General features: G+C 42.6%; 1 protein-coding gene across 1 annotated transcript in view; it reads left to right on the top strand.

The window, feature by feature from the left end:
* Positions 1-17706, top strand: part of LOC102943174 (urea transporter 2) — a 390889-nt gene that overhangs the window by 110840 nt on the left and 262343 nt on the right. The gene's annotated exons all lie outside the window — the stretch shown is intronic.

A 17706-nucleotide genomic window follows, 5' to 3' on the forward strand; every position in this document is an offset into this window, starting at 1 on the left:
GTGCCACCATTTGCCACACTTATAGAGAACCTTGCCCATTGCAGAGTTCAAACTACATTGCAAACAAACAATTCAGACATCTGTAATTTGAGCATCAACTGGACTTCACATTGTCATGCTGTTTATGGAAAAGCAGGTTCTCCTTTTATGCTGCTGCAGCTGAAAAAATAAATGAGGCATTCAAAGGGGATCTTTAAACATGTCCTTTTCTTCAGAGTCTTGAAAATAAAAGGTTACCAAACCCTTGACACCTGCTGTTGAGGGTATTTGCACTTTAAATAAAGCAGACAAAAGAGATGAGCAGTTTTGTTTTGGCCACTTTCTAAATGTCAGCATCGCTGTTTATTGTGTCTCGAAGTAATCAATTGCACTGGAGTCCCAGCAACTATGGCTGGCCCTATTGATTGAAAATGAGAGCCATGGTTTCTCTTCCCTTAGTCACCTTATATTACCTTCTACAATGACCTCTGCCTATGCAGTTGTAATGACAGAGCTTTTGAAGCATGGATCTAGTGAACACACATTCAATGTCTTTTCCATCCAATTAATTTTTTTTTACTATCGTTCCCCTTTATCTAGCCTTTGTAATTGGATTCCCAGTTTCTCAATTTTCATGGCAGTGAGGGGGAAAATGATAGCTTGTAGCTGATAAAAATAAAATGCTATAATTTAATTTTGCTTAAAGGGCTCTCTTTCTTTGAGCCCATTTTTTTTTAAATGTTCCAGAGTCGGTGACCTAGTAAGATGTATCCAGTAGCTCTTATCTAATCAAAATATCTCCTATTCTTTAGGTATCAGGAGACCATGAAAATATACAATAAGCCACCAGGATTTTGTCATTGTAAAAAAAACCTGAGGAGGATCATAAAGTTTAAAGTCCTGGAATTGTAACAAGGCTCTGTTACATTACTTATTATTTTTGTGACCATTTTCTCAGTGGGGTTAGAGTCTGTGCAAACCATGCAGCTGAAGGAGCTCTGTAGGTAATTGTGGAGGGAGGAGGCAGGAAAGTCATGGAGTCAGGAAGTCAGGGCTCTTGGGACTTGGATAGAAGATGAACACAATCATAACAGGCAATACAGATTGCTCACTACTCTACCTATTGACTCCCAGACTCAAATGCACTTCATTTTGTTAAATCTCTAACTGTCTGGCCTTTAAGGCAGTGCAAAGGCTACAGGAAAGGGTCAGTTCTTACTGTTCTCTAATTTTTTTTTTAAACAACTTCCCTGAGCCATGTGAATGGTGCACATGGTGGGATCCATTGGGTGATCTTAAAAATGCAAAGATTAAGACCCCTAAATCATGGCCATGAGAACTAGTGTGTTGTTGCCAGTCTTGGTACAGTAATGGCAAAGTCTTAATGCCTGCGAAAGTCCAGTAGGGTGCTGTAATATTGTCTGTTTCCGGGGATACCTTTGGCAACCCAAAATATTGTCAGTGTGTGGCCTCTGGATGTCAAAACACTTTCTTGGGACATGCCCAAGAACTGTCTGTTATACTATTTAGGGTAAAATTATAAATGCTATGAAACCTTGCGATGTGGGGAATAAACTGATCACCACTTCTGTGGCTCAGGGCAGTCTTAACTTAGTCAGAATGAATGCATACGTCAGTATTCTGTGGCTGTTAGGGACCCGGGCGTGGGAAGTCAGGCCTAGTGGCCAGAACAGGAGTTGAGGGTCAAGAATTGGCACCAAAGGTCAGAACCAGGTTACCTAGAGTGAGGCATCTCTGTCTTTCCAAGCTACAGGCTCTTTGGGGCTACCTTCAAGAAAACCTTCAAAAGTGTTTCCATTCATCTGCATCTCTGGCTGGGGTGCCAATCTCCTTTATAAAAGAGAAGGATGGATCTCTGTGACCCTGTCTGGGCTACAGGTGACTAAACAAGATTACCATCCAGAACCAGTATCACCTGCTTCTTATCCATTAGCTTTTTGAATGACTTTGGTGGAGTAAAATCTTCTTGAAGTTAGACCTCCGGAGCAAGTAACCTAGTGCTCATTAGGAAGGGAAACAAGTGGAAAATTGCCTTCCATACCCAGTACAAACATTTTGAATATCTAGTTATGTTGTTTGGCCTGTAGAGTGCTCCAGCAACCTTCCAGCACTTCATCAGTGTGATAACTTCAAAATGTCTCCGAAGATATCTACCTTGAGTATATCCTCTTCTTCCCCCACCCTAGAACATACAGAATCATCATGTATGCAGTGTCCTGGAGAGACTTTGTCAGAACCATCTGGATGCTAAGGCTGAGAAGTGCAAACTTGACTGAAATACAATTGAATTACTCGGGTATATCATCTCTCCTAAAGGGCTAATCATGGACACATGCGGGGAGGGGCAGGGACATAGTTAACTGGGCCACATCAAAGGACATGCACAGGGCATAGTAAGCCCTGTGCTCTGCCAATTTTTACTAATCAAGGTGTTCTAGCTAAGTTGCCCTTGTGATTTCCCTTCTTTGTGCAGGAGTCTGGTTCACCCGGTCCTCAGAAGCCCAATCTGCCTTTGAACAACTAAGAGATTCACCGGGATGCCCATCTGGACCCCACAAAACCATTTACAGCAGAAGCCAATTTGTCAGACTTTGCTCTGGGCATTGTGTTGTAAAAGTCTGCTGGCTGGGACAACCAGCTGTAGCCCTGTGCCTTTGTATACTAACCCAAGTGGAGAGGAACTATAATATAAGTGACAAGGAGCTGTTAGCTGTCAAGGCAGCCTTTGAGGAATTGTACCTCAATTGCTAGACTGCTAGAAGGGACCAGGTTCCCAGTCAGGTCCTTGTAGACTACAAAAGAACCTGGAATATCTCTGGACAGCCAGGCACATTAACCAATGTCAGATCCCCTAGTCTCTCTTCTTTGCCCAGTTTGATTTTGTAATCACCTATCATCTGGGGACAAGAAAAAGGGCAATACTCATCCTTATGGTATAGGGTATTTTGACTCTGGTAGGAGAAGTCCTTCCATGGGTCTTATTCCATGAGACACCATTCTGTGGTCACATTAAGACCTGTAACTTGGAGTCAAGGACTATCTGCTGCCCAGAGCTGTGCACCTGTATCAAAGTATGAGTTCCTGTGATCTGTGTCCATACCAAGACCCTCACTCGAAACTTGGTCTTCACCAGTCCCTACCTATCCCACCTCAGCCATGGGTCACTGTCCATGGACTTCATTGTAGAGCTACCTCACTCTCAGGAGCACAAAATGATCGTAGTGGTGGTCAGTCTCTCACCAAGATGGCACCCTTGCCATGTCATCCCTGCTACCTTGGAAATGGCTCTTCTTTTCCGAGAGAGCTTTTTGTTACCATGACCTGACAAATGGCCATCATGTCAGATTGGGGTTCTCAGTTCACCTCCCATTTCTGGTGGGAGTTTCTAAAGCTTCTGGGCATAGAGTCTCTCATCTTGTCTGCATATCACCTACACGCTGACAGGCAAACAGAATGAGTCCAAAACCTTCAGTAGTTTTTGAACTTATCACCAGGGCAGAAACCTGAGCCTGCAGATTATGTATAGCACCCATTATCTCAACAGGGAGATGTTTGTCTTGGTAGGATCCGTGTCACAGAGAAATAATTTAAGATAAGACAGGCAAATTTCACAATAATAAAGGTAGATTCTGACCCCTTTACTCTCAATGAGGTAGTACCTTACTCAAGGAGTGGTTCTATTGATTATAATCAGAGTGCTCATGGATTTAGGTACAGAATCGAGGCCAATAATAATAGCAGTTTGCCTCTCCAAAAGATTTATGAATCTCCACAATTGAAGCAATGACATCTACCTTGCATACCTCCAGACATCCAGCAAAAATGGGGGGGTTTACTGTTGAATATAAATAGAAAAACTATCAGGTATTCTAAATATTGAACCTTTTCCATGGTGCACAACTGTAGCCAAAAAGTCAAGTAACTGGGTCCTCCTACTGGAGATATATATAATTTCTGTAGCAAGAACTTCCCAAACTTTTGAAATCCAGAAGTCCCAGGTAATGCAACCACAAGCACTCCAGTTTCAGTGAGTAACAGAAGCTACCTAATAAGAACATAGGAACAGCCATGCTTGGTCAGACCAACGGTCCAGCTATCCCAGTATCCTGTCTTCTGACAGTGGCCAATGCCAGGTACCCTAGAGGGAATGAACAGAACAGGTAATCATCCAGTGATCCATCCTGTCGCCCATTCGCAGCTTCTGGCAAACAGAGGCTAGAGACACGATCCCTACCCATCCTGGCTAATAGTCATTGATGGACCTATCCTCCATGAATTTATCTAGTTCTTTTTTGAACCCTGTTATAGTCTTGGCCTTCACAACATCCTCTGGCAAGGAGTTCCACAGGTTGACTGTGCATTGTGTGAAAAAATACTTCCTTTTGTTTGTTTTAAACCTGCTGCCTATTAATTTCATTTGGTGACCCCTAGTGCTTGTGTGTTATGAGGAGTAAATAACGCTTCCTTATTTACTTTCTCTACACCAGTCATGATTTTATAGACCTCAATCATATTCCCCCTTAGTCACCTCTTTTCCAAACTGAAAGGTCCTAGCCTTATTCTCCCCTCATACAGAAGCTGTTCCATACCCCTAATAATTTTCTGCTCTTTTCTGAACCTTTTCTAGTTCCAAAATATCTTTTTTGAGATAGAGCGACCACATCTGCACGCAGTATTCAAGATATGGGAGTACTATGGATTTATATAAAGGCAATATAATATTTTCTGTCTTAGCTACCCCTTTCTTAATGATGCCCAATGTTCTGTTTGCTTTTTTAACTGCTGCTGCACATTGTGTGGATGTTTTCAGAGAACTATCCACAATGACTCCAAGATCTTTCTTGAGTGGTAACAGCTAATTTAGACCCCATCATTTTATATGTATAGTTGGGATTGTTTTCCAACGTGCATTACTTTGCATTTATCAACATTGAATTTCATCTGCCATTTTGTTGCCCAGTCACCCAGTTTTGAGAGATCCTTTTCTAGCTCTTAGTTAGTCTCAGGCAGACTGCGATCTTGAGTTGTTTTGTATCATCTGCAAATTTTGCCACCTCACTGTTTACTCTATTTTCCAGACAATTTGTGAATATGTTGAATAGGTCTTGTCCCAGTACAGACCCCTGGGGGACACCACTATTTACCTCTCTCCGTTCTGAAAACTGACCATTTATTCCAACCCTTTGTTTCCTATCTTTTAACCAGTTAACAATCCATGGGAGAACCTTCCCTCTTATCCCATGACTGCTTACTTTGCTTAAGAGTCTTTCGTGAGGGACCTTGTCAAAGACTTTTTGAAAATCTAAATACATTATATCCACTGGATTCCCCAGTCCACATACTTGTTGCCCCCCTCAAAGAATTCTAGTATATTGGTGAAGCATGATTTCCCTTTACAAAAAACATGTTGACTCTTCCTCAACAAATTATGTTCATCTGTTTGTGTGACAATTTTGTTCTGTACTATAGTTTCAACCAGTTTGCTCAGTACTGAAGTCAGGCTTACCGGCTTGCGATTGCCGGGGTCACCACTGGAGCCCCTTTTAAAAATTGGCATCACATTAGCTATCCTCCAGTCATTTGGTACAGAAGCTGATTGAAATGATAGGTTACAGACTACAGTTAGTAGTCCTGCAATTTCACATTTGAGTTCCTCCAGAACTCTTGGGTGAATACCATCTGGTCCTGGTGACTTATTACTGTTTAGTTTATCAAATTGTTCCAAAACCTCCTCTGACATCTCAATTTGGGACAGTTCTTCAGATTTGTCACCTAAAAAGAATGGCTCAAGTTTGGGAATCTCCTTTACATCCTCAACCATGAAGACTGATGCAAAGAATTTATTTAGTTTCTCTGCAATGGCCTGATCATCATTGAGTGCTCCTTTAGCATCTTGATCATCCAGTGGCCCCACTGGTTGTTTAGCAGGCTTCCTGCCTCGGATGTACTTGAAAAGTAATAGCAAAAAAAATTTGAGTCTTTGGCTAGCTGTTCTTCAAATTCTTTTTTGGCCTTCCTAATTATATTTTTACACTTCATTTGCCAGAGTTTATGCTCCTTTCTGTTTTCTAATTAGTTTGATCTTATTTTGTCACAGTTAACATCAAACAGTTCCTTTGGTTATTACAGTATTCCAAAGTCCTGGTCGGGAATCTTAAGGGAATGATTCCAGCTATTGTGCTGCCTTCTCTGAGGGGGGTAGAGGAAGAATGCCATACTCCTGGGGGAATTCTGTGCCACTGTGCATACGCAGAATTCATATCCTCCTCAGATTTCTTTGCTTCCTTGCAGAAAAATGACTTTCTGATGGGGAAGCAAAGGGAGGCTGCAAGCGTGGTCATGCGCCCTGCTCCAGCAGAGCAGATGCATCATTTCAGGCACCCAGAGCAGCTGGCAGAGAGGTAAATCACAGCAGAGGGCAGGGCTGGGGGTGTCCTGGCCGGTGGCTCCTACCCTGTGCTGGGCCCAGCTGCTAGTCCTGGCTGGGCTGGGCATGGGGGAGGACAGGATTTCCTCTTCCCCCTGCAAGGAGCAGCCACGGTCAGGTCAGACCCATCCCCAGAAACCTTCCCCAGCTGCAGGAAGCTCCACACCTCCCCTCCACTTCCTATCCCATCTCTCCTCAGCTGCAGGGGCAGGGGTCATTGTACAGGGAGTTGCTCCTCCTGCCTGCCACCATGCATCTGGTCCTCCCTATATCCAGACCCCACTGTCAAACCTCATCCCTTTCACCCGGTACCCCTCCCCCCACCCAAACCCCCACCTTGCTAATCCTCACCCCCTGAATCCAGATCACCTCTCGCTGAGCCTCCACACTTAAATTCCCATCCGACCAAGCCCCACTCCCCTAGCACCCAGACCCTGCTGCTGAGCCCTCCACATCTGACCGCCTCACCACTGAGTCCCATCCCCCTCATACCTAGACACCCCCCGTTGAGCCCCAACCACCTTCACCCCTCTGTAGAGTCCCATTACCCCTGCACCCAGAACCCCCACTGAGCCACCTGCAGCCAGATTGCCCCACACCTGGATCCTCCCCACACAAAGCCCCTCGATCCTGCTGGGCTGGACCTGCCTGCCCCACACCTGGTGCACTTGGGGTAGAGAAGCAGGGCCCTGGGGTGTTTCTGGGGCAGGCCTGGCCATTGCACTGTGTCAGTGTCAGATGCGGCCTCACTGCCGAGTCTGTCCTGGGGTGGGGCTGTGGGGTGATCTCTCACCTCCATGCAGACAGTGGCCTGTGCTCCCCACTGCCATGCTGGAACCTCCATATTTATTTATTGACAAGGAAAATTTGCAGGATTTTAAAATATTGTGCACAGAATTTTTATTTTTATTTTTGGCGCAGAATTCTATAGACCCTCCTCAGCAATATCCTATCACATCTAATATGGAATGATGAAAAGATCAAATCAGTGTAGCACAGGACTGTCCACAGACCCCAGACACTGGGTGTTTTCAGTTCTGATCTATTGTTCTTATGATAGTCATTGCAGTGAGGATGGAAATACTTTACTGTTTGGTTACAATAATATTAGTCATTCCCAAATTTATCACTCCTGTTAACTAAGGTACTGCATAGACCCAGCATGCCCAAACCACGGCTCGCGAGCCACATGCGGTTCTTGTAGAGTTAGTGTGGGGCTGCAGCCCCATGAGGGGTGTGCTGGTGCATGGGGCTGCACCCCCATGCTGGTGCATGGGGCTGCAGCTGCATATGCCCTCTATAATAGGAAATTGCATCACCTAGTGCTGTGTGGACCTTGTGTGCTTGGGATCTCCCTGCATTCTGCACAACACAGGCCATGTTTACTGTTCATACGCTGGATTTCAATAGTTTTAGATTGCAATGTTAACCCTACATTAATTTCATGGATGACAGTGACATCTTCAAATCGCAAGAAACACAAGTATGAAGAATAAAACCAAAGTTTTAAGCCAGCATGAGAGTAAGATTCTGCATTCACTGTTAAAGGTGCCAAACCCCTGTGCCTTATCTGCAGTGCATTGCTCACTTGCCATAACATGAGCAACTTGAAATATCACTACGAAACAAATCACAATAACTTTTCATCTAAATACCCTTCTGAACTAGAATTAAGGAAAAACAAGTTAACCATATTAAAATCACACCTAAACAGTCAAAGGACACTACGTTCAGTAAGGAAGCTGACACAACAACCAAAGCTAGTTTTGTTATGTCATGGAATATGCTCATGCTAAAAATCCATGTTGTGATGGAGAATTTGGTAAGAAGAATTTTGCAGACATGGTTGCGATTTTAGATCTAAGTAACACACAACTTCAACGACTAATAAGGGAAATTTCAATTTTGCACCACACTACGGAGAGGTGGATCTCCCAGATCAGTGCTGATGTTGCAAGCAAGATGCAAAGCAATGTAAAGAATTCTCTAGTTCAGAGTTCAGCCTAGCTGTTGACCAATCCACAGATACACAAGATAAACCACAATTAGCTGTATTTGTTCACATTGTTTCTGTGGATATAAGTGTAAAGGAAGAAATGTTGGGCTTAGTGGTGCTATAAGAAACAACCTGCAGTGTTGACATAAAGAACGCATTTGACAAAGCATTGACAAATGCCAATGTACTGCTGGATAGACTTATCAGTGTTGCATCAGATGGAGCACCTGAAATGATGAGGGGAGGGGGGTGAAAGTAGGCCTGATCAGACTCTTGAAAAGCGATCCCAAATTTCCAAAGTTTCCCCCTGTTCATTGCATCATGCATCCTGAATCTCTCACAGGCAGATACTCCAAGTATGAAAATGTTACAAAAACAGTCCTAGAAATGGTCAGTTTCATCCACTCAAATGGGAAGACTCATCGACTGTTCAAAAATTTCATTAAAGAGCTGGATCTTGAAGACAAACCTAACAATATCTCTTTCTACTGTATTGTGATTTGGTTATCAACCAGCAATTCCTTAAATAGGTTTGTGGAACTGTTGGAGCCTATCCGTGCTTTCCTTGAAGAAAAGGAAAAGTTCTATCCACAACTGAAAGATGAGAAATGGATGCAGGAGCTGATGTTTTTCACTGATATTATACAGCATCTACAAACTCTCCACTTTGCACTCCAATGCAAGGGCAAGATTATTTCTGACCTTACTCAAACAGTCTTCAGCTTCCATAACAAGTTAAAGCTTCTGCAAAGAAACAGTGTCAAGAGACTTTGACCACTTTCCCCACCGCATAAGTAGGGTAAACATTTCCTGAAACTGAAGTAGAAGATCACAAACTCAAGGAACACAGAGGTAAATTACAAGGACTGCTTGACTTTTGGGCCAGGCTTGAAGACTTGCAGAAATTGAGATTCTGCTTCGTCTTTCTTGTAAGCCCATTTGTGGTTGGTGTGATCAGTGATGGTTGCCCGATTCTCAAAACGGTGGTTTCAGAAACATCTACTGTAGAAATGGAACTATTGAAACCCCAGGAGGACCAAATGTAAAGATGAAGCATAAATCAGCCTACAGTCAAGTTCTGCCAGGAACGAAGTATCCTCAAGTCAAGGAAACTAGTGTGTGACTCATTTCAATTTTCGGCACAATATACTGCTGTGAATTGCTGTACTCCATGACGAAGTTCATTAAATCAAAACATTGTGTAGTCCTTACAAACCAACATCTGGCCAAGTCCCTCTATACCGCCTCGATAACATATCAACCATATTTCCAAAGACTTATGACCAGGAGGGAGACCCACGAGGCCTGTAGCTCTAGCAGTAATTAGCCATGATACAGTAAGTGGGATGTGAATATTTTAAATCCATGTCTAAAGGTTGTGCATGCCTTGCGGCTCTTGAACTTCCGAAGATTATCTCATGCGGTTCAGAGGCTCCGTAAATTTGGCCACCCCGGCATAGCCTTTAGGTAACAGGAGAGTCAAATTAATGGAACAGAAGGTTAAAAAATTAACTAAATAGCTATAACTTGGCAAATAAAGATTAGAGGGGAATGAATAATTGTCTAAAAATATTGGGAGGGACAGAAATACTTGAAAGTTGCTCAAGGAAGGTGTAATTAGACGTAATGGGATGAAATTAAGAAATAGAAAAATGTGTGTTCAATATTAAGGGGGAAAAATCCTGATATCTTTGGAGACCATTTCGCTTCTTAAAATGATGTGCAGAGTGGAGGAAGCTCAAAAGCTATACTGTTAAAAAGTATAAAGTTAAAGTTCTACTGTTAAAACTGGATTGAAGAGGGCATTGTCTAATGCCCTATGAGGAATAATCCTTACACTGGAAGGGGGATGGGATAGATGACTCATCGGGGATTGTTGCATCATTAGTTGAATCTATCCAAGCACCCATCACTACAGTGTGGTGGTGCTGCAGTAGGGATTTCAGTGAATAACACATGAAGCGTGCCATAACTATGTCACTTCTTTGTGAAGTCCGGGTTCATCATGGTCACATCTGGATTCCATGTATTTAAATTTTCCAAGTATCAGATTTATTCTGAATGATTAAAATCCCCATAGGCAGGAGCCTTCCAAACAAAGGTGCTCTCCTCCAAGAAATGTCTTTTGCATCACCTCCGCTCCTTGTGTTCTCTGCCTGCCATTCCCACTCTCCCTTGTTCCATTCTCAGTTGCTGGGAATGGGAGAGGACTCTCCTCTCTGCTTTTCCTGCCCAAACAGGTCTCTGGAGTTCTCCATCCAGTCGGATGTTAGAAGTAGGACTTTCCTCCCCTCTCCTGTTTCTCTGGAGAAAGGAAGGAAGGCTGTTTTATTTTATCCTGGTTCATACACTACGCCTACCACCATGGTATCTGAGCACTTCTCTTTCCTGGTTTTTTTTTGTTTGTTTTTTGAAATACCATTTTTATTAGTTTATTGCATATGAAAGGTTCTAAATTGGCAGCTCTGGAGACTGAACTCCTCTAAGTATCCACACAACAGGCACTACGTGGTCAGCAGCAGAGTAACTGTCCTCCCCCCTACACCTATTAACCCCACTCCTGCTCAGGAGAGCCCACCTCTAGAGAGAGAGAGCACTCACCCTCTTTGCTGGGATTTCCAACATGGATGACAATTATGGCGGTGGCTCTTGTGACAGGAACGCCCATCTTCTAGGTACTGACCAACAAGTCCTTTTTTTGCACTGGCTGCTGAGCAGATGGTTAAAGATGTTTGTCATTAACAGAACATAGACTGATTTCAACTGGCAATGGAAAGGCAAATATCTTATTAACAGCCCCTTCAGTCACCAATACATCGGTGCATTTAGGTGATATTACTTTTATCGTATTTCCCTTTCAAGATCATGTGCCAGACATCTAGTTATTCAGACTGGGCCTTTGCTTTCTGGCCTGGCCAGCTGCAAACACTTCAGCATCCTTGTGTTCTTTGCTGCCAAAGCTAAATAAATCTGACTAATTAAACTGGCTGTCACCCTTAGAAATAATTTATTCAAGTTTGCACAAGCTTCAATATCCCCAGTAAACCAGTTCTGCTGCCGTGCCATTCGTGTGCTGTACTCCCGATAAAACTCTTGGGTGAATTAGTCTCCAAAACGTTGACTGACCTGCATCATGTTGATTTCCCGGGATTCATGTGCCACAGTACACCCTCAGATAAAAGTAAAAACAGTCTTGTGTCTCTCCTTGATAAGAGGCTGAATCCCCAAAGTAGCTCACCTTTCACATGTTCACTTTCCAGTATAGTGAGCTCAGTATGTGATGCAAAAATTCACAGCTTGTTTGCCACGTGCTTGTAAAATCATTTTCAGGTTTTTATTATTATTATTATTTATTATTAGACAAGGACTAGAAAGCACTACTGACTGAAAACATTTGAAATTTTTTGATGGGAGAAAAGGGACATTTTCCAAGACATTTTGCCCCCCCCCCCCCAAGTTTCCCGTTCGTCTAACCAGCTCTGTGAGACAGATTATTTTTCTCCTCTGAGTTCCAGAGAAAGACCTACAGAGGCCCTTGTGAATGAATTAGTGACAAAGCGTGGCCTGAAGGATAAGGCACTGGGAGTCAGGAAAACTGGCTTCTCTTCCTGGCTTTGTCAATGCCCTGCTATGATTTTGGGCAAGTCACTTCAGTGTCTTTCCTTTTCCAACCTTTGTCTGTCTAATCAATTTAGGTATTAAGCTTCCTGGTGTCTTTTACTATGTAAAAGTACTTACTGTGTAAGTACAATGCCTAACAAAATGACACCCCAGTCCCAGTTGTGGCTTCTAGGTACAACTGTACTATGAATAACACTAAAACTGAGAATAAATGCTCGGTCCTCTAGCTTCCAAAGTCTGACTAAGGCAGCATTTTCTGTAGCTCCCAAGTCAGCCATCGCTCTTCTATGCAGACTACTTCTAGTTCTTCCATTTAAACAAGACCTATATTCTTGAAACCACTTTCTGGAGGTGGTGGAGGCAATTAGCTTGGGTACTAACATGACATTTTTGAAGCCCGTCAGGCTCCTCATGAGGCACCTTCTGACCACAGGAATTTGGCATGGCTGACACCCTTGAGCACACCAGCTGCTCCGGAAGACTCTAGATCTGATTGTAGCGTAGCTGCATTCAGCTGAGTGCCATGTAATTCTCCATTCAAGTTAATTGAATCTGAATATACTTAGAAAAAACATATTAAATCAGACAGCCCGGCAATAGAGTCAGATTAGTAGTTAGGACTTTTGGATAAAGGATTATATTATTGAGTTACTCTGTTGTTTTGATTCTCTGTTTAGTTACCAATTTGTTGTACGGCATTTTAGTCAAGTCTACAGCAGGCTCCCTGAAGGGCCTTATTCAAATAAGTAATGCAATTTGGAAAGGTAGGAAATTGCAGAAACTCGTTTAGTTTCAGTCATTGTTACTAGTTTGCAATTCTATATTGATTTTTCTCTGTCCTATTATACATAGGCTGTGTTCTCTAATGGATTTACAAGTTTGCTGATTAATGTGAGAAAAGAATCATACTTTGTTTTATTGTAAGGGTAAATAATGCCCCAACTACTTTGATCCCTACAGCCTTTTCAGAGCATTAATGTGGTGTGGCACTATCACAATAAGGCTGGGGGAATGTTCACTAACTTTTTTTAATGGCTTTCCTTCAGCAGTGATCACACCCTTTTGTGTGCCAAGTTTTGTACACCTAGTTTGTTCTGATGAGAACATTCACTGAAAGTGAGTTTCAGAGTCAGGTGTGCAAATTTGCATAAACCCCATTTTACGTTTATCTGCCCAATGATTTGGACAGACCTGCTACTGTCCTCACATACAGTCAGGGAGCAGAAGTGATGCTATGTGACCTTTTTTATTTCCTGACCAATCTCAGCTAAGCGCTGCAGCTTAAATAGGGAATATTGAATAACTGCAGGGAACTGTTTAGGAACACTGAGGATACTAAATTCCATGTAGGAGCATACTGCATAGATCATATGTAGTAGTCTAATGATGCCCAGCCAAACAAACTTTTTATTTTTATTTTTTTGCAACATCAAATGTTCCCTCATGTGCCTGTTATTATGAAGCCTTTGTTTTCTCTTACAACAGAAGGCCAAGTCCTACAGAGGGACTACTAGAAAAACACCATTTGTCCGGGCCTACTGCTGTGCCTTTCCCCACGTACATACCGTCACCAATAGCTCTTAGTAATAGGAATCAAAAAATCATAACAATAGATGGTCTCTAGAGCCTGAATCCTTTAAGCTGTTAATCATTCAGAGTAGGTGAGCCCAATACACAAACTATTGCAGGGTTTGTTGGTGTGTAAGCCTGTAGCTCTTTGCAGATACACTGAACTCTTCTGTATTGATAATTAAGTCAATAGGGCCAGATTCTGTTGATTTAGTCAATAGGGCTGATGTGACTACATAGTAACTGCTCTGAAATCAATGGAGTTGCCTGGGATTCGTGCTGGTGCACATCGAACTGCGACTGGCCCATGTGTTATAATCTTGGGGCTAGATCTTCAGTGCAGCAGTACAGATTTACACCAGCTGAAGTCAATGGAGCGGTACCAATTTACATGAGCTGAGGATTGGTGCCTGTAATGCACTTTGGCAGGGAGAGCTATTTTTGTGAAGTGCTTTAAGCTTAAAATGTAGATGTAGGTAAAATAAAAGGTTTAGAGGACCTAACAAAGGCTTGTCTAGACAGTTAGTGCATAGCAGGTTGGGGGGGTAAATCCGCAGAATGCTGCGTGCTAACGGCCCAAGTGGACCGTTCTAGTGGGCACCAGAAGTCCCGAGTGCACATTGGTCTACTCCTCTTTCAAAGTGCACTAGGGAGCTTTCAGTGAGTGGTAGCAGGGTTCCCACGGACGGTTACTGTGCAGCACAATAGTGCGTAGTAACACCCCAGCTTGCCGAGCACTAACCTTTTGTCTAGACAGGCCCCTAATGGACTTCTTTTCATTTATTAAAAATTTCAGTTGACTTATTTTTTCATTTGAACACTCCACACTGTGCTAGAAGCCTAGATACAGCTGCAGTCTACTTGTGCAGTGATTCTCAAACTTTTATACGGGTGACCCCTTTCACGGTAGCAAGCCTCTGAGTGCCTTATAAATTAAAAACACTTTTTAATATATTTAGCACCATTATAAATGCTGGATGCAAAGCGAGGTTTGGGGTGGAGGCTGACATGTAGTAACCTCGCGACCCCCCCATGTAGTAACCTCGCGACCCCCTGAGGGGTCCTGACCCCCAGTTTGAGAACCCCTGTACTAGTGCGAGGGAGCAGGAAAATGACACTAACAGAAGACAGAAGGAGAAATTGACCAGCCTAGATTCACTGACCAAGCAGAGTGAAGAGTAAACAAAGAGCACAACTGGTGAAAAGTAATTTTAAAATCTGCATTCTAGTCTAATGACACGAAGCCTTAACACAGCTAGGAGAAGGGTGTTTTGTTTTTTGCTTTAATGTGCTTTAAATACTATACATGATTTTTATCTTGGCAGTTTCCCTTGAAAGTCAAGTCTGGTCTCTAGTAGCCTAAATGTGCTCAGGACTACATTGCAGATTTCTGCATTTTGGATTATGATCTTGTCCTAAAAAGAAATCTGTCTGATGCTTGCTATTTCTCAGCCACAGTGTAGTGGCCTCAGCACCATAGCTTCAGTTATCCCCTATGGTGATGTGACTGTTTTCACCGCTCCTGCAACTATTCCTCAAAATGAGGGGGGTGAAAAAACAGGGGTGGGGGCTGTATTTCCAAAACCCATTTCACAGCTTCTTTGTTTTATACAGTCTCCCCTCCGCACCCAAAATACCTTGAATAGCCCTTTTTGTTGTCTAAATTTTCTAAAAAAAACTACAGCTGCTCCTCTGAAGCCATCCAAATCTAATTAACTACAGAAGCTGAAGTTATATTAAGCTTCTCACTTTCTTGGTCTTAGAATCTCCATTCATACCTTCATTCAACGTGTTCACAAAAAAAGGAATTTCTAATAATTGTATCTATAGTCATGGCAGAAGAAAGCCACTAATAAGTAGGCCTGTGAAACCAGGGAGATCAGAACCTTGCTTGAACTTGGCAGTCTGGCCCCTACAACCTTGCAGACAAAGAGACTGGGGGAGCTGAAAAGCTTAGCTTTGCGTCTCAGAGAGCTTGTGAGAATTGGTTCAGCTGCTGAATAGAGATCTTAGTTTCAGTTCTAAATTGTACCAGCACAGACTCAATGAAATGCCTTCTCACAGGGAAAGGGGGGGAGGAGGCGGGAGGAGGCAAGGAAAGTTTGTTGAATATAAATGAGGCTGCGTGTAGTTGAAGAGCAAGATAGGCGCTCTACAGAGATTTATTTCTGACTGACGTACAGTACCACAAAGGCAATAAAATGTGTCCTTGGCAAGTGGCTCTAACAAGCAGTAAACCTTCATCTTCAGGGAACTAAGATGATGTAACCTACCTAAATGGAAGATGCTTTCTGGTCTGTAGAGTGCATTTTAAAATAATCTTTAACAAATTCTAGGCAGGGCCGATGATATAGCCTGCTACCTCCTCATGTTATGAGCATTTCGTACAGGCAGTCTGCAGAGCCAAGACAGCAGGCTAAAGCATGTATCCTCAACCTTTTCTCAGTGGGGTGGGAGGAGATGGACTGTACATTGTGTCCTATTCAAGGGAAACTTGTGTAGCCTTTTATTTTATTTAAAGTGAATTTAGTAACATGGCATTACACCACTATGGGTTCAGCTCTGGTGGCTACATTTTCAAGCTCTATAGAGTGAAAGTTACCTCTACTACTTACTTCAGATTTAGAGCCTCTAGGAACACACAAAGACCAAGGGTAGTGACCACACAGACATTCACAAGTACAAGGTCTAGTCTCTTACACGTTTTATTAAAGTTACAATTAAGGTTATGATTACCCAAGCATATAGAAATACTATGAAGACCTATGCACATGTTACAAATACAGTCATACTCACGTCTGATGGATGCCTTGCCAAGTGATGGTCAGTAGAGGGATGGTTCTTGCTGGAGTTTTCCCCCAGGGAACTCATTTTACCCAATCTGGGAGCCTTCTTTTATATTGTGATTCTGACTTCATCTGTGCTCCACACATGTGCATGAAGGTATCCACCCTCTTTTTTTTTTCCTTCCTTATTTGTATTGTATCCCTGAAGAATATTGGGGTATACGGTTTTTCATAGTTTAGTTCCATTTATTCTCATTAGCATTTACGCACAACATATACCCTGCGGTCAGGTACACGTGTTAAAAGTATGTGACTAGTGGGTATCTTGTAGGCAAAATTACTCTTAGTTAATTTTTTGCAGTATCACTCATTGGTACATCTTTTCCCATAATCTTGTGGCAGAGGGTCAGGCTTGGGTAACTTACTTATGTCAAGCATTTCTTAAGCCTGAGGCCTAGTATGGCTAAGCTAAAATCTTACAGGCCTCAGCCTGTAGGCCTTGCTTTTTAGCCCTACTTACTTAGATACCTAATGCCTACTTATCACTCCTAATACTTGTCAATCTTGTAGTTCTATAATCCTACAATTTAAATCTATTCAATAGCACAATTTTTATGAATGATAAAATAAAGTAATTGGCTACACTTCAGGGTCTGAATTCTTCTGCTCTGTAACTCCACAGAAGTGAATGGAGTTGCAACAGAGATGGATTTTGTTCAGAAGTCTTTAAAAAAAAAGAAACTAACTCAAATGAAGGTAAAATCAATCTGTTTTAATATAGCTGTCCAGCCTTGGGTCCAGCTTCTGATAGTTTTTACTTGCACTAACACTTTACACTGCAAACAGCCTTCTTGAAATCAGTGGGGCTATTCATGGCATAAGATGCTATTTGAAGTGAATAAAGGTAGTGGAGGCTGGCCCTTACATTTCAGCAGTGGGTGCCATAGAAGGCCCTTAAATGAATAGAGGAAATTTGCACCAAGACACTTGGTGAACCAAATGAAGATAGTCCCTGGCTTTGAGTCTCAAAGGCAGACTTAGAGAAGAGGAGTCATTGAAAATCCCAGAAGGATAGCTAGAGATTGAGTTTGGTTTGGACTGTACCTGTTTGACTACCTGTGGACTGTGCCTCCTCTCTGTATTAAAACATAAAATACCTTGATGCCCTCTCTGAAATAGAGTATTCACCAGGTTTTCTCAAAGGTCTGGAAGCCTCCTCTTCATAAGTTGTAGTTGAAAAAGATGCCATGCATTATAGCTGTAATGTTCAGAACAACAATGTTGTAAGGTGAGTGGAGCATGGGCTA

Source organism: Chelonia mydas, chromosome 5, assembly GCF_015237465.2.
Source record: "Chelonia mydas isolate rCheMyd1 chromosome 5, rCheMyd1.pri.v2, whole genome shotgun sequence".
NCBI classification, from domain to species: domain Eukaryota; kingdom Metazoa; phylum Chordata; order Testudines; family Cheloniidae; genus Chelonia; species Chelonia mydas.